Below are 26,893 nucleotides of genomic sequence, written 5' to 3' on the forward strand. Positions count from 1 at the left end.
ACCCGGCATCTATTCGTTGTGCCCTGCACCCCAGATGTGAACACCAGAGTGTTAGGGACCTGCTCAATGAAGTGACCTTGACGTTGGTGGGCAAGCCTGTATCATTGGCCAACGATAAGCTAACTACCTCTGATATGATATATAATTACAATATACATTTAAGTTTGAACAGTAATAATCGCATAGTGCATCTGCAATTTATTTTCCTGTGTATATTACTTTAAAATCTCAGCAGGATAGCACCTTTCATTACTATGAGGGTGTGCATTCTAGAGCCCCTCCCCATACAAGGCTGTAGACGCCAAGGCAGTTCCAGTAGCTTCCCACAAACGGCACCCAGAAAGCATGGAGCTAAGCAGATCCAGAGCTGGACTTGGACTCTCTATCCAGCTAAACACTTCTGCCACCCCAGATTCAACTGCCTAAGGTGAACCGTAAAAATCCCACTAAACCGGGAGAGCTTTCAGTCTCTGCTGGCTTGGTATTAGTGCAGCTCCCACAAATAGACTGCAGTTAACTCTTTGTCCTGATAAGATACCAGGAAATCTTTGAAAGACACTTTGTTCTCTATTTACACAGAAACTAGTGTATAAGTAAATATTAGCTCTGGTGGTGGCTCCATCCAGCGATCCACCCTCCAACAGTGAATTATATAGCATGCACAACTGGGTTCTTTATCAAGTTCTTTAATAAACAAGTGTGCTAGAAACACTGATGTTCCACAAACATGGGTTCTTTTAGAGAAGCCAGAACTGGGGCAACACGTATCCCCATATTTTTTATAATGTTTCAGTAGAACATTCACGACATCAGGATTAAATAACCATGGCTCTTCATCATTATCTCATTATTCAAAGCTAGAGAAGCAATCAAGATCAATAAAAGAGCCTAAGGACCAACTGGCACCAGGGAGACGAATGCTGGCCATACACTAATACAACCAGCATAAGAGAAGATTCATCTTACGATTTCCCTCAAACTCTCTGGCAGCTCCCTGGCAGTCCCGGTCGCACGATTTGGTACTTTTTTTGACACACGATGTTCATACGATAATTCACCCCGATACATCGTGCGTCCGACCGGCGTCATTTAAGAAAAACAAAAAAAAGACTGATGCACGCACGGGTGACGGAGATCCGTGATGCATGCATCTGTCTGTAATCAAATAAACACCGATGCAGGGATGGTTCAGTGTGAACCATCTGTAGGGAAAACTTTATTTTTATTTTTTTTTACAGATGGTTCTCACTGAACCATCCCTGCATCTGTTTATTTTATTAAATACAGATGCATGCATCGCAGATCTACCTCACCCGTGCGTATATCCGTCTTATTTAAAAGCAAATGACGCTACTTGGATGCACGATGCATCGCATGCGCAAATACACGGCACAATCGGCATACGATCAAGATAGATAATATGGGCTGCACATCTGATGAAACAATAAATTTTACGAGTTGCAGGAGCGCGAAAGGGATCGTATTCCTACCTAAATGCTATACGATTTCGACACGATTCAACGTACGACGTGTCGAAAATCGGGCAATCGGCCCAAAATCGCACTAGTGAATGGCCAAGCATTAGCTGTACAACATATATTATATGTCCACACTTATGTAGATTATACAATTTCTCCTTAATGACAAACTTATTTACATTTATGTCACCACCAGGAAATTAACGGTTCATTTGTTCTAAAGGCTGTGCCTGGGTTTCTGGTGGCTGAGGGAAATAATCAGCTAAAAGTTTATTACATGCTCCACAATGAGAATGACTTCTATTAAACGCTAAGAAAAAGTTGTATTTTCAGACCTGGGAGAACTATGCCAAAGAAAGTAATCTGTAAACAAAGACATATCAAGGCAATTGAATGCAATAGCTACATTAGCATGACTAGCACTCATCATGACAAATGGTTGACAAGTATACTGGAAAGACCATTCAAAAGGAAAACAAAAAAAACCTGTTCCAAAAACAGAAATTATGAACAAGCAGCAAGCAAATTAAAAGACAATTTCTTGTGAACAGGCTATAAAAAGGCTTAATTCAGCAGACATTTAAGAAAACAAAAGAACAGCTAGAAAACTTCCACTATTGCATAGAGGAAAAAAAAAACAGAAGAGAAAAACTTACTGAACAAAAAGATGAAATTATACAATGTAATAGCTTTTCAAATCAACTGAAAATAATTTTTCATAAATATTGGTCAATCTTTTTAAAAGATGAAAAAGTAACTATATATTTCAATATATTTACAAGCTTTATTTAATAAAAAAAAGGCTAGGTCAAATGAACATCATAATGAATGTGCTTCCTAGAATCTTGTACCTGTTTCAAACGATCCTTGTGTGGCTTTTTGTCAGCTGTACATAATGTTATTTATAAGTTTGTGTTGGGGGCAGAAAAAACAGGTTTAAGCATCCGAGGGAGATAGGCAACTGCCTAAGATTTCATCTTACAATCAGGCAACTGTGTTATGGGGGGCATCCACTAGACGATTTTATCCCTGTCCAACCTCTTAACGATTTTCCCTTGAAGTTTCCCTTGAAATATGATCTTCCACTCTGAACAATTTGCAAAGGATTTGCAAAAGATTTGCAAAGGATTTGCAAAAGATTTGCAAACGATTTGCAAAAGATCTGCAAACGATTTGCAAAAGATCTAACAATAAACTATGTTGTTTTAATCTGTAATTGAGAGCTTTCAGCTATAGTGGGCAGACAGTGGTTCATCGTTTGATCGTTCAGCATGAACGATGTGTAAACGATGTGTAAACGATGTGTAAACGATGTGTAAACGATTTGTAAGCAATCAAGTGAAATTGACCTGCATGTTCAGTCGATGGAGGAGACGATCAAACGACCAGCGGGAGCGCGCATCGTACATCGTTAGAAACAATTACTGCACGATTTGCAAACGATGTTCAAACGATGTTTGAACGATTATCGAACGATTTTGTCATTATCGTTCAATCGTTCAACTTTATCGTCTAGTGGATACCCCCCTTTAAGTAGGATTTTAAATTGTACAAGGGGTTCAGGGGAGAAACAATGGATGTACTTGGAGTCTATATCCACAAACTTTAATTTAAGGGTAATTCCGTGGTGCTTTAGAGTGACTGGCTCAGATTATCCGATGGTGGGTCCTACCTTGAGACTGTGTAGAAAACTGTGCACAAAGCCTGGTATTTCCTCAGTGGTATATCTGCTTACTCCCATTGTACATAACCCCCTTTTCATTCCTGGGAATTTGAGGCAGAATGCATCCTCCTGGTCACCTAGTCTCTAACGGGGTATTTAAGTCTTTTGAGACATTGTCTGCTGATGCCAGTTCAACAAAAAGATTACCGGTTTATTTACAAGTTTGCCACTTTGCTTTATTTAATATTTATTTAGAGGCTAAACGTTCCCACCTCACTGCCCCTAAGCATGTGATTTCTGGCATACATCAAATACTTTTGTCGACTCGCCTTCCTATTTGTCCTGTATTTCAAGAAGCATGGATAAAGGGCTTTATTCCCAGAGGTATCCAGCAGATTAAGTGGGAAAGAGTATATCAGATTACCAGTGCATGTTCCTCTAGTTTGGAAGTTTCGGAAACTGACGAGGTGGTATGGTTGTTCGGCTACATTGCATATGTTTTCTCCAGGAGTGTCCCTTCTCTGCTGTAGGTGCCATAAGGATTGAGTTTCTCTGTTCCACATGTGGTGGGAAAGTCCACTGATCACTCCATTCTGAATTAAGGTTATAGCCTTAGCATCAGAGATTCTGGGTTCACCTGCCCCGACGGGACAGGATTTTTGGTTATTACCGCACTGAGACATTACTATATCCAAATAGAACAAATCTCCATTTAAACATATGAATAACTAGCTGATGTACCCAGCGTTTCCCAGGTTTAAATCTTCAGGTTATTAAGTTATCAATGAGGTGGATGAAACTGCCAACATTTTAAAAAATAAATCAGCAGCTTAGCAGCTCTTACAACACACCCTTTAAGAACGTTCTATCCGGTGTACTCCACCATGAGGTCCAACAGATACCCCAACAACTCCATTAGGCATCTCAGAGAAAATGCCACTGATGTAAAGTTTTCATCACATCCATCCAGTGGAAGGCACAGAACAGGCTCCCTGGGTCAAAGATCTGCACATCGTACACCAATGGAAAGTCCGACCGGGACCTCAACTCCCTAGTAGGTCTTCTGGGATCCAATGTTCCCACTCTGAAGTTTTCAACCAAATCCATCCAGTGGAAGGCACAGAACAGGCTCCCAGGATCAAAGTTCTGCCCAGTGTACATCAATGAGAGGTCCAACCAGGACCCTATCCACCCTAAAACATGGCCAAATGGACCAGCTTGCGTTGGTTTCATCCTAACTGGTGCAGGGGTGTCCTAATGCATAACTGGACAAACAGTTCAATGAATGTTATATACAAGATGCGGCTGGAGCAGTGATTCCGGTTTGTTGGCGCTCTCCTATACCTCTTTCATTGTGGGATTTGCTTAGATCTCTATATGGCCTTGGACAATACCCTCACTTCACTTGGCACCTTGGAAGCACTCTGATTATGGAACACTATGTCACAATTGGATGGATTTTAAATCTTTCCCCTCCTATAATGCCTTGCTGCCCAGGGACTCAGACTAAATATCTGGTCCTGGCTGGCTTTTTGTTGAACTATAGATTTCTGGTTAAACTTTTAAAGTCCGCATCTTCCCATTGTATACCTTTGGTGCCACAAACTGCCTTTTCCCATCCCATATGCCCCCTCCTACCCTAGCTTCCCCCTTGTGTGTTCCTGGTATGTCTTTTCTTCCTCATGTTGATGTGTTTATGATCTTTGCTTTTCTCTTTGCAACCCCCTGTGAACACATAAGTATGGTGTTGAACCTGTTCTTAACTGTGTAATGCTTTCTAATGGAACGTAATTGTCATACCTACATTCTTGTATTAATGTGGTCTTTGAACAGTATACTGGAAAATTTATTTTGAAAATAAAATAAAGAATTTATTAAAATAATAAAATGGCAACAATTTCTGAGCGATTTTGTGGAGAAAAATTGTCAGTTAAGTGGTTAAAGAAAATGGAAAAGGCTTCTGTCTAGAATTAGTATGAATTCCCAGCTGCTGGGATGCCGTTGTTCAGAATACAGACAGCGGCATCCTGAAGCCAAAATCCTGACACCCATAGAAAGTGATGGTAAGTCTCCCCCTAGCCACTCCCCTAACCCTCCCGCTCTGGTGCTTAACCCTAACCTACCCCCCCTAGTGCCCAAACCTAACCTCCCCCTCCCTGCACCCTAAACCTAACACCCCGTCCCCAAACCTAACCTCCCCCTCTGTAATCCAAACCATTTTTTCCTGATGCCTAACCCTCCCCCTAGTGTCAAACCCTGCTACCTAATGCTAACCTCCCCCTAACACCCTGATACTTAACTTCGGGATGCCGGCGGTCAGGATACTGGTGCCTTGATCCCGACAGGTCAGGATTTTGGTACTGGTATTCAGACAGTCGCAACCCATATGCCGGGATGCCGACTGCATCCCCTTCTGTCCACTGCAAGATATGCAAAACTACGAGACAAAATATCAGCAAACCTACCACAAAATACATATCCATCAATAATAAAAATTGTAAAAACAATTAACACCCCATGAGCAAAAGGGTAATATACCCTCTCAGAATTGTCCATGCAGAATACAGTATATAGGACTGACAATAAGAACACTAAAAGGTAAGACTAGTCAAACATATAAGAAATATAAATGATCGAACTAGAGAAAAGAGATGCATCAGCATATTTTATGAAATTTAATAACAAAGACCAATTCCTCCTAAAATGTATTTGCATAAAAGAAACCTCAAACACCTTGTAGAGGAGATATGATTGACAGAATCTCCAAAGGAGAGGCAAATTGATATGCAGTTTAACATGGATACATCTCCCTAAAAAAATGCTTAAACTTTATTTCTGATGTAGGGATTTTTTATCATAAATAGATCAAACCCATGAACATCAAACATATATGTTCTAAAACAATTTAACATTATTTTTTTAACTTTTTACATTCCATTTATTAGAGTCACAATGGGTTGGAAGATTAAAATTTGATAAGATTTTACTCATCAATAAGTACACTACATAACTATTATATATGCAAATCTTAAAAATACACAACTTATTTGGCTCATTGTACTTAAAAATAGAACATTTTTATCTTCAATACAAGCATATAAATTTTATTAATGTTTTGCTTTACTATTTATTGAATTGTGAATTGTCACATTGCTTTAGGAAGTAAGCAAAAACTATGATATAATAGCACATATAAAACGTACATCAAAACATCTCCCCGAGGAAGCAGTTGATTGAAACGCATTAGAATACAATCCCTTACACCAGTGGTTCCCAAACTTTATTGAATCACGGCGCCCTTGAGTATCAATATGTTTTTCATGGCACTCTTAGACCAAAAGTTTTTTATTGAGAAATTTTGCAAAATGTTTAAGTAACTTGTGCTTATAGGTCGTCCTTAGGTTCAGTTATGTGAAGGTGGACCAAATATATTATAGGACTGGCAGTCACCAGCTCTGGTTTTGCCCATCACATTGAGCAATAGGACTGAGATACCTTGCAAACAATAACGTTATTTCCATTATCTCCGAGAATGAACCAGATGCAAGAAGTTCCTAAGGAACCTGTTAGTGTGACCAGATGACAGATATTTAATTTACATTGTTATCATTTCCATCTAGAAAATAGGTATAGGTGTGTGTATAATATATATATATATATATATATATATATATATATATATATATATATATTATTTATTTATTTATTTTAATTTTATTTGGAGGCACTGAGACACTTTGTGCAATGGTAAAACTGCCTTTATTGTCCCAATAAAGGCAGTTTTACCTTTACACGAAGTCTCTCAGTGCCTCCAAATAGCTGTGTACAATTGGGTTACTGACCCGTGGAAGGCACGAGAGCGAATGTACCTACTATACTTTAGAAGCAAGTGTGTGTGTGTGTAATATATATCTCTCAAATAGATTGATTGATTGATATATATATATATATATCAATCAATCAATCAATCTATCTATTCTATCTATCAACGGAATAGTCACACTGACGAGCCTCCAATACTAGCAGCTGCGGGGGTGCACCATCTCAGGGAATCCTCTCGGCTTGAATTCCCAGATATATATGTAGGTGTACAGTAGAGCACTCACCAGACTTCTCAAAATTTACGCCAAAAAAATTCCCAAAAGCTTTTATTTACTTCACAAGCATGGTCTCGGCTCTACACAAGCCTTTGTCAAGACAGGTTAAGTAACTCACCAATCGTCACAAACACAAACCTAAAGTGTGTGTGTCTCAAAGTGGCTATTTATATCAAAGGCTTACATCTCAGACGCCATGTGGGATGCCACCGTTAGTGACATCATAATGGCTATGTCCCGATTCTTACCCTAACCTCATCACTAATATACATACACCTATGGGGCAAGCTACATACATATAGACAAGTCAGCTTACCCACTTTCTCTCCTTAGGGAACTCACCAGTAGTTATTCCCTTAGACCAGTGATTCCCAACCTCGGTCCTCAAGGCACACTAACAGTACTGGCTTTAGTGATATCCATGCTTAAGCATAGATGGTTAAATCAAAATAACTAAGGTACTAGTTAAGTCACCTGTTTTCAACTATGGCTATCCTTAAAACCTGGACTGTTAGTGTGTCTTGAGGACCGTGGTTGGGAACCCCTGCCTTAGACAGTGGTCACTGGACTCAGGCAGTTCCGCTACCGGAAATGCAGAAACCAGAAGTACCATAACCGGAAGCACATCAACCAGTCCGTGTCATGGAACGCATAGGCCAGTGAAACACAAAAATCGGAGGCTGATCACTAGAGCACCATTCACACCTTTAGTGATCACCATCAATTTTAAATCATACTATAATACTTATGTTGACCTTACTTATGGGAGACATTACTTTAGCCTCAAAGTTTTAATGGAACATAGATAATGAATTAAGTTTATTTAGCCCTTTTGGAGTGACTGTCTCTAGACGGTATATCCACTTGGCCTCACAATTCAATAGTATAAGACCTCCACCGCTTTTCAAAGGTGGAATCCAGTCAATTATCATGCACCTAAGGGAGGAAATCTGATGTCCATTTTTTAAGAAGTGCACTGCCACCAGCTTGTCAGAAATTCAAGTGGAGTATGCCAATTGGACTGAAGAACGATGTTGGTTCATCCGTTCACGGAAAGTTCTCACTGTCTTCCCAACATACAATCCGTATGGACAAGAAAAAGTATACAACATGGTCAATCTGACAGGTCAAACGCTTTCGGAGGTAGAACTTTTTTCTGTTAGGTGGATAGCAGAAAAATCTCCCGGTCAGCATAGATCTACATGTAGTGCATCCAAGGCACCTGTAACAACCGTTCTTCTGGGTCAACCAGTTGTCATCAGACATGCTTCTCTGGTGCATTTTAAGTCGTAGTAGAAGATCCATCCGATTTGGACCTCTCTACTTATACTCAGAAGTGGTGGTGCTCTCCTTAATTTTTTTAAAAGACTGATCAGTGGTTAGAATAGGCCAATTTCACTTAATGGACCTCTGAATCTCTTTAAGGTTGGTATCGCACCTAGTGTTTAGAATAAATCGTTTATCACTGTCCATTTCACTTCTGGACGGAGGATGTATACCAGAGAAATGTCTCCTGGCTTTTATTAGATTACTCTTTATCACTGAGTCCTTGTAACAACGCTCCTTAAACCTCTCACATCCATTCTTGTATTTGTACTTCCTACATATTTTATGGAATAATTCTGACTGTAAAATTGGCTGAACTGTGAGATTGGTAGGTTTGACTTCAGCGAATTCGGATGGTGACTACTTGCCCATAAAAGGGTATTTCTATCGGTAGGTTTCCAAAACATAGTATATTCTAACCTAGTGGTGCTTTTAAATATCGTAACATCAAGGAAATTAGTGGATTGGCCCACTTACGGCAGAGATAAAGCTAATTGGGCTAGACAGGCTATTTAGGCTCAAAACCATGGTGTTAAAAAGGACTCATCACCTAACCACATTAAAAATACATTGTCTATAAATCTTTTATAATAAAAGATCTGCTCACCAAATTTGCTCAGTATGTGTTCTTTTTCAGATTGATACATAAAAATGTTTGAATAGGCCAAAGCCAAATTCGAACCCATCGCTGTACTGGCTAATTGGATATAGTGTTCCCCCTGATACAGAAAATGATTACACACTAGTACCTTTTTCAACAATTCCAACAAACTGTATTGGAGGACCAGTATACGGTTCTTCACAAAGTGCATTTTCAACTGCCTCAATACCTTGTATATTGGGAATCACCATATACAAGGAACAGACATCTAATGTCGCCAGCATAAATTCAGGTGGAAGATCAGCAAGTGTTCTCAAATCAGATAGTAAATGACCAGTGTCCCGAAGGTAACTTGTGGCACTCTTGACGATTGGTTGTAAGTAGAAGTCCAAGAATTAAGCCACAGGTTATAAGATCGAACCCCTAGCAAATATTATGGGCCTCCCAGGAGGATCCACCAACGTCTTGTGGATTTTGGGTAGGGTATACAAAATAGGGCAAACTGGAAATTCATCCGTCAAAAATGCCACAACCTCATCCTCAATACAATTATTAGTACATGCAAGATTTATGAAGTCATCCACCTCTTTATTGAGTCTTATAATTGAGTTATAATCTAACTTCTGGTAAGTAAAATGTGCAGACAATTGCCTCCTTATTTCTTTATCATAAGCCGCAAAGTCCTGCAGGGCTATTGCACCCCCCTTATCAGCATTCCTTATAACAATAGAAGTGTTTTTCCGCAGAACTTTTAAAACTAACTTCTTAGCTGGAGTCAGATTGTCAAAGCTTTTATTGTTTTTTGTTTGGAAATATCATTCCAATCTGTATCCACTATTCTAAGAAAAGTTTTCAAACTCGGATTTGAAGAATTAGGATCAAACGTACTTTATTCTTAAATTTACTCACTTCCTTAACTACTTTACAGTCCCGTATGTTATCGAAAAGCTCACTCAATCTATGTTTACGACCAATCTTAAATAGGTCTACTGACCACTGGAATGAGTCTGCTGTATAAGTAGAGATGAAACACAACCCCTTAGAAAGTAGCAAATATTCATAATCAGCAAGGACATATGTGGATAAATTAAGGATCAGCTCCTTCCCCCTCTCCATTCCCTTGGAGAGAGAGAGATTAATAAATATATATATATATTTTTTTTTTTTCAGCAAAATAGTGGTATATGGCGCTAGTCTTATATAGAAATAAGTGATGCAGCACTCCCCAGATCTTCAGGGTGGCAGCTCTGTCTCCCAAAAAACTGAAGTTCAAGCAGTTGTAACCTATAAAACAAAAAGTGGAAAAGGAGCGCCTCCTAGTGCAATTTCGTATAGACCTTTTGGACCCTTCACCAATTTCAATCACCTATGTGGTGGAGGGGTACCTTAAACAGTGGAATAATCCACAATTATATCAGCATATGAGAATCACTGGTCGTTCAGCATTTTTCCTTCCTCATCCAAGCAAGGAGACCCAATCTTATATATGCCAATCTCAGCAGTATATGCAATCTTGCTTTAGCACGAGTTCATCGAGATCGTCCACCTAGCGCACAAAAAGTTCCACACCTTCTTCAGGATAAGTCACCACGCCTGGGCGGCAGCAGCAAAAGGTGACACTAGGTCTCTCACCATGCAATCTGCAGGAGGTTCTTTTATTTTTAATTTTTTTGGTGAGGGTGACAGAGATTGTAAGCAAGATTGCATATACTGCTGAGATTGGCATATATAAGATTGGGTCTCCTTGCTTGGATGAGGAAGGAAAAATGTTGAACGACCAGTGATTCTCATATGCTGATAGAATTGTGGTATAAGGTATCCTTCCACCACACAGGTGATTGAAATTGGTGAAGGGTCCAAAAGGGCTATACGAAAATGCACTACATACATACGCACACAACAAATACTGACGGGTGCACAGCAAATACCACAGTGTCTGTGTAAGTCCGAGATTCAAAGTAATGCACTACATTGAAGAATACACAGGTGTATAATTGTTTCAAACCGGCACTAGGTTTCTATAATGAAACTGCAGCTCCTCTCTTCATATAAACTCGATATCCCACAAGTGAGAAATCTGTCAAGAAGATAAGAGGGAGCGCCACAAAGAGCATGAACGCTATTTATTAAGAAACAGTGGTGCACATTATCAGTTAGTACCCGTACCTAAAATAAAAACTCTGTGGACTGGCAAACACATTGTTTTAATGATCTCCACAAATAGCAAAACAGTTCCTACCACATCTGCCCCAGGGCAACGCCATACCAAGCCTTAACCTATTGGAGATAGGCCACGCCGGGCTGGAGTACCTCAGACCAGAGAGCAGCACTCGGAACAAGATTGAGTCTGGAGCGTTTTGGAGCCCTAACACATTTCATCATAGACTTAGTCAGAGGGTGGGATTCTGATGATCCAAGATAGTCCAGACTCCGGCTTGTATATAGATACAAAGGTATATATCAGTCATAACATTAACAATTTAAGTGAATAATATTGGTTACAATTGCACCTGTCAAGGGATGGGATATGTCAGGCAGCAAGATAACAGTCAGCTCTTGAAGTTGATGTGTTGGAAGCAGGGAAAATTGGCAAGCATGAGGATCTCAGCAACTTTGGCTCACAGCACCCCCCCCCTGCCCAGCACCGCAAAATGTTTTTGTTCCCTAAGGGGACAAGGCCATGCCTCCCGCTGTTAGGTTGCAATGCCTTCCCCCAGGCCTGCTCACTACAGCCCTGTTTAGGCCATTGTGTCTTCTAGTGCAAAACTTGCATTAGCGGAAAGTATGTGGAATAACTGGTTAGCAGCAATATGTGGAAATAACATTCCCTATTTTAGCACACAGAACAGTACACAGCTTGAAGTGCTCATGGTGTATTGGCAAATACAGAGTGTCAATGATTTTTTGTTTAAACTATATTATCACTTCCTATTTGTACACCAGATATGTTAGTGTTGAGTACAGTGGATAAATGCCTTTTATTTATTTTATGTTCTTTAGTTATTCTTTAATGGATTGTTCAATATATATATTTTTTTTCCTTTTGAACAAAAAAGCAGAAACAACAATTACAAAATAGTAGAGACAATGCTAAATTAATTTGAACAACACACCAGGTAAAACACCGGAACAGATAACATATAATCATACAAAAGTGGTCTTGAATGGTACACAAAGCCTACATAGTCATTAAAGAGAGAAGAACACAATATATATATATACATAGAGCGACAATATACCAACACGCCGCAAGCTGCTGTAAACCAGGTCCAGGATGATAGACAGAGACAGCTTCCGCCCCAGAACGGGACCAAATGTTGAATTACACCATTTGGCTGATATGAAATCAAACTTAGATTCAGCATTCCTGGACAAAATATGTGTATTTTTCATGTGCATTGGTAAAATTAATTGAAGGAAGTGAGGTATGGTATACTGGACCTGAGGAGTCCATTCAGGAGCAATGCAAACTTTAGCAAGCATGCATTAGTTGAGGACATATTGGTGAGTATACTTATCTAGCAGGTCCTCATCAATTATCCCCAATGTACAGACAGTAGGCCCCAAACCTCCCTAGCTTGCAGTGCTGAAAGCTCACATAATGCCAAAGAAATCCTCAAAAGGGTAGCTGGATCTAAACCCCCCCAACCCATAATAATTTTATGACAAAATCAAATATCCCGTGCAGCCAGAACTAGCAGAGAAATATTAGTTCTAGATACTATGCCACTGAGTACCATCTGAAGTATGATTCAGGGTTATCTGGGCTATCATAATAGTATTTAATGCATGAGGATCAGGGTCTGAGCTATTACCACAAATGAGCCAACTGGGAAGCATGATAATACAGGCCGAGTCTACCATATCCAAATATTCCGAAATACGGAATATTCCGAAATACATAATTTTTTGGGCATGACAGATAATTAAACCCTTGATTTTTGATGGTTCAATGTACACAAACTTTGTCTAAGGCACAAATTATTAAAAATAATGAATAAAATGACCTACAGGCTGTGTGTATAATGGATATATGAAACACAAATGAATTTAAATTTCAGTACACAAACTTTGAGCCACAAAATTATTGAAAATATTATATAAAATTACCTGCAGACTGTGAAATATAATATATATATATATATATATATATATATATATATATATATATATAAACCATAAATGCATTCTGTGTTTATATTTGGGTCCTATTCCCAAGATATTGCATTATTAAATACAAATATTCCAATATACGGAATATTCCGTTATCCAAATCACCCCTGGTCCCAAGCATTTTGGATATGGGAGACTCAACCTGCACTACCGAAGATGAGGGAGCGCGAGACCATCTGATATGAGAGGACTAGTAAGCACATTAAGCGTAATGCAGGCATAGCCTTCCACCCAGACCAGAGAGGAAATGAGGCTGTCAATCTGATGGAAAATTTAGTAGGGGATGGAAACTGGAGAATTGTGAAAGACATAAGAGTTAAGGCTACAATATATGTTAGAGCTTCAAGATTAGGTTAATGCGACCAGTGAGAAAGCTTACTCCACACCATCACTAGAGATTTCAAGTGATCCACCTGGGGCTTCACATATAAAGCTATAATATTCTGGGGACCATTAGAAATCCATATACCAAGATATTTAAAAGTGTCCATCTACTGCAATGGAAGAGGGGCAATGGGACAAAGGGCACGGGCCCCTAAGGGAAAGAACAGATGACTTGTTGCAATTCACAGAATGTCATGAGATCTTGCCAAACTGATCAAATCAAGGACAAGAGGCATAAAACTATTGTATTCAGAAACTAAAAGTAACATATATTATCGGCGTATAACGCCACTTTATCTGTCCTGGACCAAAACACAATGCTAAAGTCTCAATTAATATGGCAAGAAGAGCAGGCGACAAGGGACAGCCCTGCCTTGTATCTCAAAATAAATCCATTGACTGACACCCTAGCAGATGGGTGACCACCAATAGATGCTTCTGTATGTGCTTCTGTGTCCACCTATGAACCAGGCCCCTAATATCTTACTCATTTAAATAATGAAACATTGATGTATAGAAAATAAAAGTGGTTAGTGATAGAAATTAATTTTATTGAATTAAATAATAAAAGCACAGATAGTTGGGGTGCTTATTCTAACTCCCAGGATCCATTGTCCATCTTATATGAAGATAATTCATTAGTGGGAATCCATGCAGAGCACAATCTCAAGTGTGTACGCTCTGTACCACCACCACCAAGGGAAACAAAATATATAATTCTCCTTTTATAGAGGAGCATCAACTTTATACACAGATTGAGGTTTCATGCAGCATAAACTATTTATACTGGCTTCATATGAACTATAAAATAATGAGCATCATATTAATCATCATTAATTAGCAACCATTTTTTATTTATTAAACTACGACTTTTCTTTTGCAGCTTTCTGTATAATACTATTTGAGACAATGTTATAATTTGTTTAAATGACAACAGTTTTGCATGTATATTGTTTATTAATGAAGCCATTTGATCTTTCAAACCTAAAGCGCTGTTTACCTTATGCAGTTTTTTATTCAACATTGTTATGTCGACCTAATGACATCCCGTAACAGACAATAAAACGTTTGTGCCTAGTGGTGGGCAAAAGTTGCAAATGCGGACATATTAATATCTTTGAAAAATAAAATAAAATGAGGATTTGACTTGGTAGCCTTATGTGTGGTAGGCACATTGATGCGGTTGTGCAAAATGTGTATATATATATATATATATATATATATATATATATATATAGTGCCAGGCAGATACCATAAAGCAGCAAATGTCCTCTGGAGATTGGCTCTTCCCAAATATTGATAAGGAACATGTGAGGCAGCGATCAGTAGTGACAGTTTACAACATCCCCCCCCCACCCCCAATCACACACACAGACACACACATACAAACACACACCTGGAATAGAGAAGACATAGTTTCCAGACTAAATGGTAAATATACTAAAGTGAGAGTTTTTAGAAGTGAGTTTTAGAAGCAACCAATCATATTCTACTCAACATTTAACTAGCACCCTCTAGAAGATAATCGCTAGAATCTGATTGGTTGCTATGGGCAACATCACTTTTAAAACTCACTTCTAAAAACTGTCACTTTAGTAAATTTACCCCTAAAGCAGATGTCCATTTAGATCACCCTTTCCATGCAAACATATCCCTGAAAATTACACGCTGCAATACCTAATTACAAATGAACCTATGATTTGGATTCATAAGCCCACTTCTGCCAACTATCATTGCTTGCCACTGTCTCCTGGCTCTGTGTTATTGACCCTCTGACTAGGAACTTTGCTTGCTGCCTGCCTTGGACCTTGTGCCTGAACATAACTATGACACTTGTCTGTCTCTTGCCTACCGGCACTGAGAAAGTTCCTGGATCAAGCTCCTGGTCCATCTGATTGCCATCCTGCGCCTTCAATTTCTCAGAATCTGAACTTCTATTTGTGAGTAGTTTTACTTCTATTTTAATAGGGTTATATAGAATATATACTATAATCATAACAGGTCAACACAGTCTGCTGACACGCAAAACTTTCCACTCCTAATACCCTGTATAGCTGCTCACACCTGGAGTTGCATAGACTGTATGTGTGTATCCCAGTAAACACACACATCTGTCGTTTAGCAGCTCCATCAAGTTTATTTAAATATTTTTATTGAAGGATTATTCAAGAAAATACATAATCCAAAATATCACAGGTTTTTCATAAAAGGATGAGTAAAAGCCACACACTTGGAGAAGCAAGAGAGCATTGTACATCAAAATGTCATGAGCAGAGTTTAAATGGCAAAAGTATGATGTTAAGATAAGATACAGATAAGTCATGAAAACAAGCATGCATACAGTAGTTGTGCCCTGTTGAGGAGAAACGTAAGGAATGAACTTTGTTATTTTGCGGATCATAGTTCCATATTTATTTTTAGCTTAATCCCAATATCAATCTATGTTCTTATGCATAGATGTATTTCAGGACTATTCAAATATGGCTGCTGCCATGGTGCTGAAAGCAGCATGCATTGGGAATAATTAACGACAAGCAAGATAGAAAGTGAAAGCCACATGGTTAAATGAAAATGGATGATTCTTAATCAGAACCAGAAGTACAGATGTGTACCCTCTTGGTGTACCAAGTCCCGTGAGACTGCTAGCAATGGCGGTCTTTTAAGCAGAAAATGCATCCAAGTTGCAATGCTACTAGGACACACCACCAGACTGTTAATTAATTTAATAAGAGACACTTGGATATCTGTTTGAGACTAATGCCGCACATCCACTAGTCAACTGTGAAACGAGAGCATTAAGACATGGTAATCGTGCAGTTATTTCACAGTCTGTGATGTGCCTACACTAAATGATCAGTCGTTCAGTGTAGGCACATCAATCATCCACTAACATTGTCAGGTTGACCAGCATGTTCGGGCGATGGTAGATTACAAAAACGACCAGTCTCCTGGGGTGTGAGAAAAAATGTGTACAAAGTCCATATTTTTGGTTTAGACGGGTTTAACCGCTGTACATGGCGCTTGTAGCCGTGATAAATACTAATGGGCGCCAGGACGGAGAAACAATTGAATTGCTCCGTATAGCGCCTATTCGTACACATGTCCAGAAGGGGGCGACTAAAACAACTGAATAGCAGCCATTGGGCGGAATTCAATTGATTTCTGCCTCCATCGCGCCCGATGGAGCTATTCAATTCTTGCTCCTGTCGGGCACGATCAGCTGACAGCGCTACATTTCAGCTCGCAGCCCCAGGGGGATTAGAGCTGAAAAGTGACATGTTTGGGCGCCCAAACATCACTTTTCGCGATCGCGCACAGCACTTTGGTTGGGTTTTGCTGCTTTGCGTGGCTAAACCCGACCACTTTGGATGCGATCAGCACGAAGATCTAGAACAATTGCATAGCGGCCCGCGAACTCCTGTCACTTTAGACGGGAGATGCAGGCCGCGAAAACAATTGAATTCCGCCCATTGAGTCATTTGGATTAGATTGGTGAGATATATATATATATATATATATATATAGCAGTCTGCAATCATAAATTAGGTGGGAAGTCCAGGAATTTTGTACCTGGTGGAACGGGTCATGTTGGAGGGTAGGCAACTGCTGTCTTCACTTACCTCTCCCTACCCATGGCACTGCCTTACTCCCCTCTACCCAAACTTCTCCCTGTCTATACCCCAGCTCTTCCCCAACTGCTGCTTGCCCTAAACCCCCTCTATCCCAACTGCTACCTGCCCCCAGCTCTGTCCCAACTGCTGCTTGTCCCATCATAATATAATAAGCAACATTTATTTTATTTCTGGAATGTCCATATCGATCAGCACTTGCACTTTACAAAAATAACTTATGAAATTAAGTTTACTACACTAGTAAGCGCTCTTTCCCTCCTCTCTATCGTAATATATAGAATATAATTTTTTTTAGTGTTTCTATATCAAAGCATTGTTAGCTAACAAATCCCAATGCATCAGAAATGTTTAAGTGATGAAAATTTGGGAGGGGATGTATTTTTCTACAGATTTCAATCAAGATTATTAACTGAGAATGTTATTAATCAAGGCTAGGATATTCAATCCTCCCTTTTTCTACTTGTGTTTAAAGAATTATATTGGAATGCGTTTCAAATTACCCCACCTGTAATTAGATTATTACTGTATGGAGCAGTGGTTCTCAACCAGAATCATCAAGTACCACCAAAAAGTCATGTTTTGTAGATTTCTTTAATCAAATCCAATCAATTTTACTTGGTCAGTAACTATCCCACCTGCTTCCACAGACAGAATTAAACAAAATATGACCTGTTCTACCCCTTTCACACAAAGCAAAACCCCGGGTTTTTGCAAGCAAACGCGCATCAACCCGGGTTTTTGCTAGAAAACGCGCATCAACCCGGGTTTTTGCTAGCAAACGCGCATCAACCCGGGTTTTTGCTAGCAAACGCGCATCAACCCGGGTTTTTGCTAGCAAACGCGCATCAACCCGGGTTTTTGCTAGCAAACGCGCATCAACCCGGGTTTTTGCTAGCAAACGCGCATCAACCCGGGGTATGCTAGCAAACGCGCATCAACCTGGGGTATGCTAGCAAACGCGCATCAACCCGGGTTTTTGCTACGTGTGAAAGCAAATGACCAGGTCGAAGTCCAGGGTCCACAACTCTGCTCTGTACTAGGGTTGTTGACCGAGATCCAGGTAATTCGTGGGTTGATAAACCCATGTATTTCCCAGGTCGTCAGTCTGAAAGGGGTATTAGTGGTACTAGAGGATAGTGGTTTAAAAGCCCTGCTCTGAAGCATTTGACAAAGTTGCACTTTTCACAAAAATTAAAATGTACAAGAAGTCTATGTTTTCATTCTCCAAACAGAAAATATAAGCAAACTCCTGAGGGAGTTTCCGAAATCAATCAGGAAAAACATCAGGGAAGACTGATATTCTGCAAAAGGTACAAGGATTGGACTGCTGAGTACTGGGGTAAAGTTATTTTCTCTGATGAATCTCCTTTCAGATAGCTTGGGGCATCTAGAACACACTTGGCTGGAGAAAGAAAGGTGAGCACTACCAACAGTCCTGTGTCATGCCAACAGTAAAGCATCCTGAGACCATTCATGTGTGGGGTTGCTTCTCAGCGAAGGGAGTGGGCTCACTCACAATTTTGCCTAAGAACACAGCCATGAATAAAGAATGGTACCAAAACATCCTACCAGAGCAACTTCTCCCAACCATCCAAGAACAGTTTCATGATGAACAATGCCTTTTCCAGCATGATGGAGCACCTTGCCATAAGGCAAAAGTGATAACTAAGTGGTTCGCAGAATAAAACATCGAAATTTTGGGTCCATGGCCAGGAAACTCCCCAGACCTTAATCCCATTGAGAGCTTGTGGTCAATCTACAATCTACGGGTGGACAAACAAAAACCCACAAATTCTGACAAACTCCAAGCATTGATAACATTCCCGCTAGGCTGTTTTAGCGGGGCGCTGTGCCCTGCCCTCCAGAAGGAGGGCAAAAAGCGCCCTGCCCTCACAGTCCGAGGCTGCCATCTTCAACAGCGCCCAGCATCTATTCTCCCTGTCAGCAGCGCTTGGGAGCTGCCCAGCATGTGCGTAAGTGCCAGACATGCCCCCAAGAGTGATAAAAAGGTGACGTGTCTTAAAGACATGCCCCCTTTTCAATGGCCACGCCCCCTTTTCAGCGCACGTAAGTGCCTTCTGTAGCTCCGGCGCCCTGCCTGCCGCTGGAGCTAGAGTGAACTCTAAACTGATTAGGCAAGAATGGGTGGCCATCAGTCAGTATGTGGCCCAGAAGTTGATTGACAGCATGCCAGGGCGAATTGCAGAGGTCTTGAAAAAGAAGGGTCAACACTAATATTGACTCTTTGCATAAACTTAATATGTAATTGTCAATAAAATCCTTTGACACTTATGAAAGGCTTGTCATTTTACTTCAGTATACCAGAGTAACATCTGACAAAAAGGTCTAAAAACACTGGAGGCAGCAAACAGTGTGTAAACCAATACTTTTGGCCATGGCTGTACAACATCTCTGAAAAAAAACAAAAAAAAAACGACTATACAAATTAAGCTAGATGAGAAAAGAGCTTTACAAAAGACAGATTGATTATTACTGCCAGTAACTGGTAAGCATGTATAATACATTTTGAAAAATAAATGTAATAGATTTGTGACAGAGGGTGTGAAATTTAAGCTAGCATTTAAGATGGCTGGAGTTTTGGGGATAACATTAGGTATAGTCCACCATGGCTGTCTGGCTCCTTTCTGTCGTAGATAGAATCTAAGTCAGATGCTATAAGAAGAGCAGTGGTATAACCAGAACTTTGTGGGACCCATAGCAACATTTTGCAGGGACTCCTGTCCAAAGGCTTTTAGAGTGACCCCTCTCCACAGAAGTTGTTAATGTAATGCCCCATAAAAGCACCCTAGTTAATGATATGCCCCATAGTAGTGCCCTGGTTCACATTATGTCACATCGTAGGGCTGCCAATACAGATTATGTCACACAGTACCCCCAATTCACATTATGATATAGTGCTCTGTTCATATGATGTCACACTATAGCGCCTCCACTTCATATTGTGCCACATTACATTGCTCTCCATCTCAAATTATGCCACATATGCCTTTCAGTTCAGATTATGCCAACTTATAGTGCCCCTTACAATTAAAACATTCGCTGCACACACCGCTCACTGAAAATGGAATGTCACCCCATTCGGGCTGGGCAACAGATCAGAATTGCTTGGCAGGCAAAATGGAAAATTTGTATGCAAGTGTGAGTTCGATTATTTAAGTATGCTGTGATCTTCACAATAGCGGCTTGATTCCAGATATTACTGTACAGTAGATGTAAGGAAGAGGCATCATAGCACTTTGAACAGTTTCATGCCAGGCATTCCTGCCTTACTTATGGATGGTCAGTTTGTCCATGTGTCTAACACCTTAATTGGAAAACCAAAAAAGATATTACCATAGGTTTTAATAGATTAGAAATGTAGTCACAAAACAGAGGTGGTCACTCCCCTTGTCAAAACAATGTGGATATCGTGGGCAAGTCAACAATATATGGAAGAATTGTACCCACTAAAGCAAAGCCTCAACAACAGAGAGTGAGCTATACATATGATTTTGTTTATATATAGTAGAACTTATGACTTTCATCTGTTTGTGGATGTATACATTAACGATTCGCTCTAATGGAGATCCAAGCTTTTTTTATTCCAGAGGTTTGCCCAGATCTGCCTCATGCTTCATAATAAAAGATTCCTTTTGTTATACGAGGGGGAGCCATCCATTTCTGTGTGAAGGGAGGGCAGTTATTGATGAGTGGCACATAAATTGGGGGGCAGTTACTGATGGGTGGTACATAATACAGAGCCCTATACTGAAACTAATACCCACCACACAGGGTACCCATTATAATAATGCCCTCCCCACGGTGCAACACAACTCACCCATCTGCAAACCTAAAGTGGAGCTAATGGCAGGCTCCTCCATACAACCATAGGGACTTTCCCCTTATAGTGAATACACTAGGCTGAGGAAACAAGTAGGGGAAATACAAGTAACAGCATGCACTGTAGGAGCCCCAGACTGTAGGGGTTGCCTGCTTATCTACCCCACACTGTGCGAGCTAGGAGGGGTATCGGCCACTTACTTTAAAATTAAGAGCACTCATCTCCGGGGGACTGGCTCTGCATGGACTCTCTGTCTAAGTTGATCCCACACAGGCCGGGTAAGCTCCATCCACTCTGGTGGGCAGTCACAGCGCAGTGGCATGGCCCGTGAGACGGTCAGTCTCTACGTCCGTCTGTCCCACCCCCACTTACACGCTGCGGTGAGGAGGCTCTGGAGACTTCTCTCCTTCACCACCCATGCTGCCTTGCAGAAAGGAGGAGGCGGAGCCACACTAGCTGAATGAGGCGGGCACACACTCCTCCTCCTGTGACAGGCATGCCTCGCCTACTTCTGTAACCATCTCCGGAGAAACTTTTTTTTTTTCTTTTATTAGCTTTACTTTTACTGTACCTGCCCTGGCTCTTGTAAAACCTAATCGCCAGGACCAAAATCTTGGTTGCCATTGCGTCCGGGATTTGTTGGTTTCACCAATAATGGTTATTATTATTAAAAGCATAAAACACATACTAAAAGCCACAGTAACTTCAAAAAATATACGAAGTATCTAAATTCCTTTACATAACTTGGAATCTAAACCACACATCAAGTAACTTTGCTAAAATAGCAAAGTCCGCAATTTTGTTGTTAGTTGTCCAATTAAACATAAGTCAATTAGTAGCCAGTTCAGAGTCCTCACTTTAAAAAGGCAAGCAAGCTGGTTATTAGTAAGCAGACGTTGGTATGCAGTTCGTTAACACTGGCGTCCCAGTGTAAAGCTGGTCATCCACTATACAATTTTCTGCCAGATATCTGTCCAATCTGGCTGGTTGGAATGAAAACACTGGTGAGGAAGTGAGCAAGCTGCTCAGGCAAAACAATCGTCTTCCACTTACCTTAGCCGGGACCAGCCGACACGGGAACCAGCCCTGCAGACACCGCCACTCAGACGGTGATATGCATTGTTCCAATACCTACACCCACTAAACGAGCATTAATCTCATGTGATACAGGAATTGAGAGCTCTGAAAGTGCCATCTCAATTAGAGCACTCATTAGCATGTGTGGTTTGATGTGTTATATTCTGACATTATGTTTATATCTACTGGCATGCTGAGATTAGATCATATGTCATGAGAGTGGAGGTTGTCATTTTCTTTTTCCTTTATTCACTTACTAATAATATTGTGGCAATTGATATACGGACAGTAGTGGGAAGATTTAACAGTGACGCACAAACACATGCTTTCTCAGTATAAATTGATACATATGACACTGGTACTCAGAGATCTAACACCGCAGCTCATGTTTATAATGGATATATGGATGTGGTAATTGTGTTACTATAAACAGGATTTAATCCTATGATGATATACTGAGAACACTAGTTATTCAGTTACCAGCAAAAGTGGTACATGTCACAAGTATAAAAAGTCACAGGGTATATTTAATGAATGTGATAAACTGGGTTGGAACGATGGGTCTCATTCAGACCCGCTCACGGGCGCAGGACGCTCGCAAGTGGTCGATGTTACCCAAATGCGCATGCGCGAGACCCGGCTAGCGACAGCCAAGCTGTCGCTCCGGGTCTCGCACCAAAGGGGGCGTGCTGTCGATGGTGAGTGACAGCACGCCCCCTTTGGTGGGGGTGCCGGGGGCGTGGCTGTCAGACGGAGGCATTCCCATGGGAACGTCTACCGTCTTGGTCCGGCCCCACTGACATCACTAGTGATGTCAGTGGGAGTGATTTTGGCTCTGATAGAGCCAAAATCACTCCAGGGCTCGCGGCAGCGAGACCCTACCGCAGGGTCTCGTCGCAAGCCCGATGGTCGCGATGGTCTTGACCATTGCGACCATCATCATGGACGCTCGCATAAGCTGTGGGTGGCAACCAACAGCTATGCGAGCGGCCAGAAGGCCGCTCCAAATTTAAATAGGACGGCCCTGATTCAGAGCGAGCGCTCTGGTCAGAGCGTCTGGCTCTGAATCAGGGCCTATGTGTCCATTACATGGTTTTGTGATATGATATAATTCAGACCTGCTCTGTTGGCCTTTATGATTTAGTGCTGAACTGAAGGGTTTTGCACTACAGGTTTTTTCTTTTGAGTTTTTTTATTTTAAAATTAATACGCAATTTATTACATGTGGGTGCATTTATGTGGAACTCAAAATTTGCTGTTGCTTGCATGTCCTACCTACTGTATATATTTGATGATTAGTAGGAGTGGCAGAATTGGGTAGCCACATTATTTATGAGAGAAACTAAACTCGGATGTTTTTTGAAAAAAATTTTTGCTGTGTATACCCCGAGCATAATAATTAACAGTTTGTCTAATTAATTTTTAGACTCATTCATTTTAACGAATACATTAATAAAGGTTATATTTATACAAATCAATACAAATAGAGATCAATAAGAGTGCCCCATAGAAAAAAAAAAGTCTGCTTTCTCTCCTCTTTGTATGGAATGAAAACATGGTAATGTATGGGAGCTAATGACAGTCAATCATATGGTTTTAAACACTGAAAAAAGGACAAAAAAAATAAATTCTAATTGGTTACATTTGTGCGTTTTAACCAATTTGTCTAAACAACCATTTTTGGCTATTTTCCAGTGTTTGTGAGCAAATGGTCGATTGTCATTTGCTCCCATACATTACCAGATTTTCATTCCAACCAGCCTGATTGGACAGATATCTGACAGAAAACTGTATAGTGGACGGCCAGCTTTACACTTGTAAATTTCTGATCCAGCATGAATTCGCAATCAGAAGTGGCTAGCTAGTGCTGGCGATTATAATCAGTGTGTAGTTGCAACAGCAGTCAACAGTCGCAACTGATAAGCCTCTGTACAGGGCTTTACATCTGTTCACAACTACATAAACATGCCCTTAATGTTTTCAGCCTACATTAGACCACCTCTATTCTCCCAAGTCCTGCAGCTCAAGTTGCAATTGGGTGCAAGTGTAACATCTCCATACATACATATGCATGCAGCTTGTATTCTGGGCATGCGCAGAACCAATTATGCTTATCATGCCATAGCGCCAATTCAGTATTAGCACCTGGGTGGGATGTAGTTATGAGACCGGCAGCCGTGATGCCACCGGTCTCAATACCAATAGTGAAATCCCGACAAGGGACATAAGGTAGGTGTCGAAATAAAGACGCCTACCTGAATCCAGACACCCGAAGGCCGAAGGAAGCCAGTCCGAATGTGGTAAGTCCAGGGCGCCCTTAGCGTTAGCCGTGGAGGGAGGGTTAGGTAGCGTAGCGGGGTTAGGGTTAGGTTTTTTTAGGGGAAGGTTAGGGTTAAGTACTAAAAGGGGACGGTTATGTTTAGACACGAAGGGGGGAGGGTCAGGTTTAGGCACTAATGGGGAAGGTTAAGTTTAGGCACTAATGGGGAAGGTTATAATGCAGGGTGGTGAAGGTTAGGGTTAGGCTACAAGAAAGGAGGGTTGGGGGGGGGGGAGAGTGGAGGGTAAGTATACTTACCCGACCCCTGTCGGTATACCAATCATTGGGATGCCGCTGTCATTATTCTGACAGGAGGCATCCAGACAGCCGGCATTACATACCCATTCCCACCTGGGTATCTACTGTAAGAAGAGTGGTACGATCAACGAGGTTATTCTCCCAAAAAGTTACATACAGATAGGTTATGCAGTTTTCTTATAATTCTGATGCATACAAACTGCACAAGGCCCAGAAACAGAAAACTTTGATGCAAGCAAATGATCACTGCCCATTTAAACTATAAGATGAAGGTGGCTCATATGACCATATCAGCAAAATAAACCAAACATATACATCTATACAAAGGTAGGAAACACCAAGTGAATAAGCCCTAAGGAAATGCATGGTATTATCAGTAAAGAAGAAAAGCACAACCTCAGTGCGTCACTTGCAGTAGGAATGGGGTGGTAAATGTTAGGGCACTCGTTCGGTCAGGAAACACTAGCCTACTTCTTCCTCTAACACGGATTTGCTCTGTCTGTGTTAGACCTAGGACACATTTTGTTGGAGATTAGTCTGCAGTGAAACAAGTTTTGACCTTACGAGTGGCCTTGCATCTGCCACAGATGGTTTGGACTGACACTGCAGACCCATGGAAAAAGCACAGCACAGGGAATTAAGAGCAAACAACCTAGAAATAAGTTGTGTATTTCTGGGTTTATGAAGGGATGTGTCATTTAAATATGAAAGGCAGGGTACAACATTATTTAAGAGAACTTTTATTTATATAGTGCACACATATTACACATTGTGATGGGTGCTTCTGAGACATGATGCATAATGTTGTACATGTCGGAAAAGCCCACCTTAACAATTTTATACATCACATTCTGAGTGCCATGTGTTTTCTCCCCTACCAATCATGGCGAAAAGCCTGACCTCAGACTTTTCGCCTCAATTTGAATATGGCCCATAGCAGAGATATGATAAGTATCATTCCATGGTAACTCGTTATACAAAGTGACATATCAAGTATATGCATGGCTATCAACAACCAAAGGAATTTATGTGAAATTTTATTTACTGAGAAAATAAGACAGATCAAGTTTTAAAAAAAACTGTATATAGGAATTGCTAATTGTTTGCCATATCAGGTGAGTTACCATGGAATGACCCATAAGCATATGGCAAAGACTGGGGGACATGTTTTATTGGTATGGGGGTCATGTGAGGACGTCTGAGTGACATATTATGGAGCAAATGAAAAGCGAGTGGGAGCATTTTGGAATGAGAAATATGGTTGGGCCTTGTTTGTTCTTTTCATTATTGAAATTCAAGGTAATCTGCATCCCATTTGAAGCCCGGAGGGCTTCATGTGTGGCCTTTGTATAAGATGAGGATTCCCATCAGTGGGATGGGGAAATCAGCAGATTAATATGGGAATCAGAATATTAATATTTTAGTAGTAGGTGGCGGTGCAGCTTTAAACTATAGTTAATGACTAGTTTCAAAGTGTATGCAGAATACAGAAATAATTGCCTATGGGTCTGATTTAGAGACAAACGCAGTAACATCTTTGTATGCATCAGCTGTGCCAAAACATGCAAAAGACGCCCACTGCCAGCTATGATCCAACGCAGCCATTCAATCAATTGTGTGATTGGACATCCGAGTAACCCTCAGGTTACTCGGTATATCTGCGAAAGTCATATTACGGAGCCAGTGAAGCTGCATCCAATGACACATTTACTGGCTTCGGCATGCCCAGAAAATGGGGTTGATGCATCAGTTTTCTGGAACACTCCATGATGCCACCTCCAAACATTAGCTGCAGCATTTGGTGCACTGCAAGTGACATTGCAGCCCTAGATCTACAAATGCGCAGTGCGGCTTCTGCGCTGATCTAAAGTCATCAGATATGTGTGTAAATATCGGGTTTATGTACAGAGTTAAGCCCTATATTAACATCAAAGACATTTAACAAATAATTTTCTTAAAATTTCTATTGTGAAATTACATAGAGAAATTGACATTTTAGCAAACAAAAGGAACAATTACATTCCTTCACCAACAAGCTGAACG

General features: G+C 40.6%; 1 protein-coding gene across 4 annotated transcripts in view; it reads right to left on the reverse strand.

The window, feature by feature from the left end:
- Nucleotides 1-26,893, reverse strand: part of LOC148526680 (spindle assembly abnormal protein 6 homolog) — a 98,836-nt gene that overhangs the window by 65,701 nt on the left and 6,242 nt on the right. The gene's annotated exons all lie outside the window — the stretch shown is intronic.

Source organism: Taudactylus pleione, unplaced genomic scaffold (genome assembly GCF_031769625.1).
Source record: "Taudactylus pleione unplaced genomic scaffold, aTauple2 ptg000095l, whole genome shotgun sequence".
Lineage (NCBI taxonomy): Eukaryota > Metazoa > Chordata > Amphibia > Anura > Myobatrachidae > Taudactylus > Taudactylus pleione.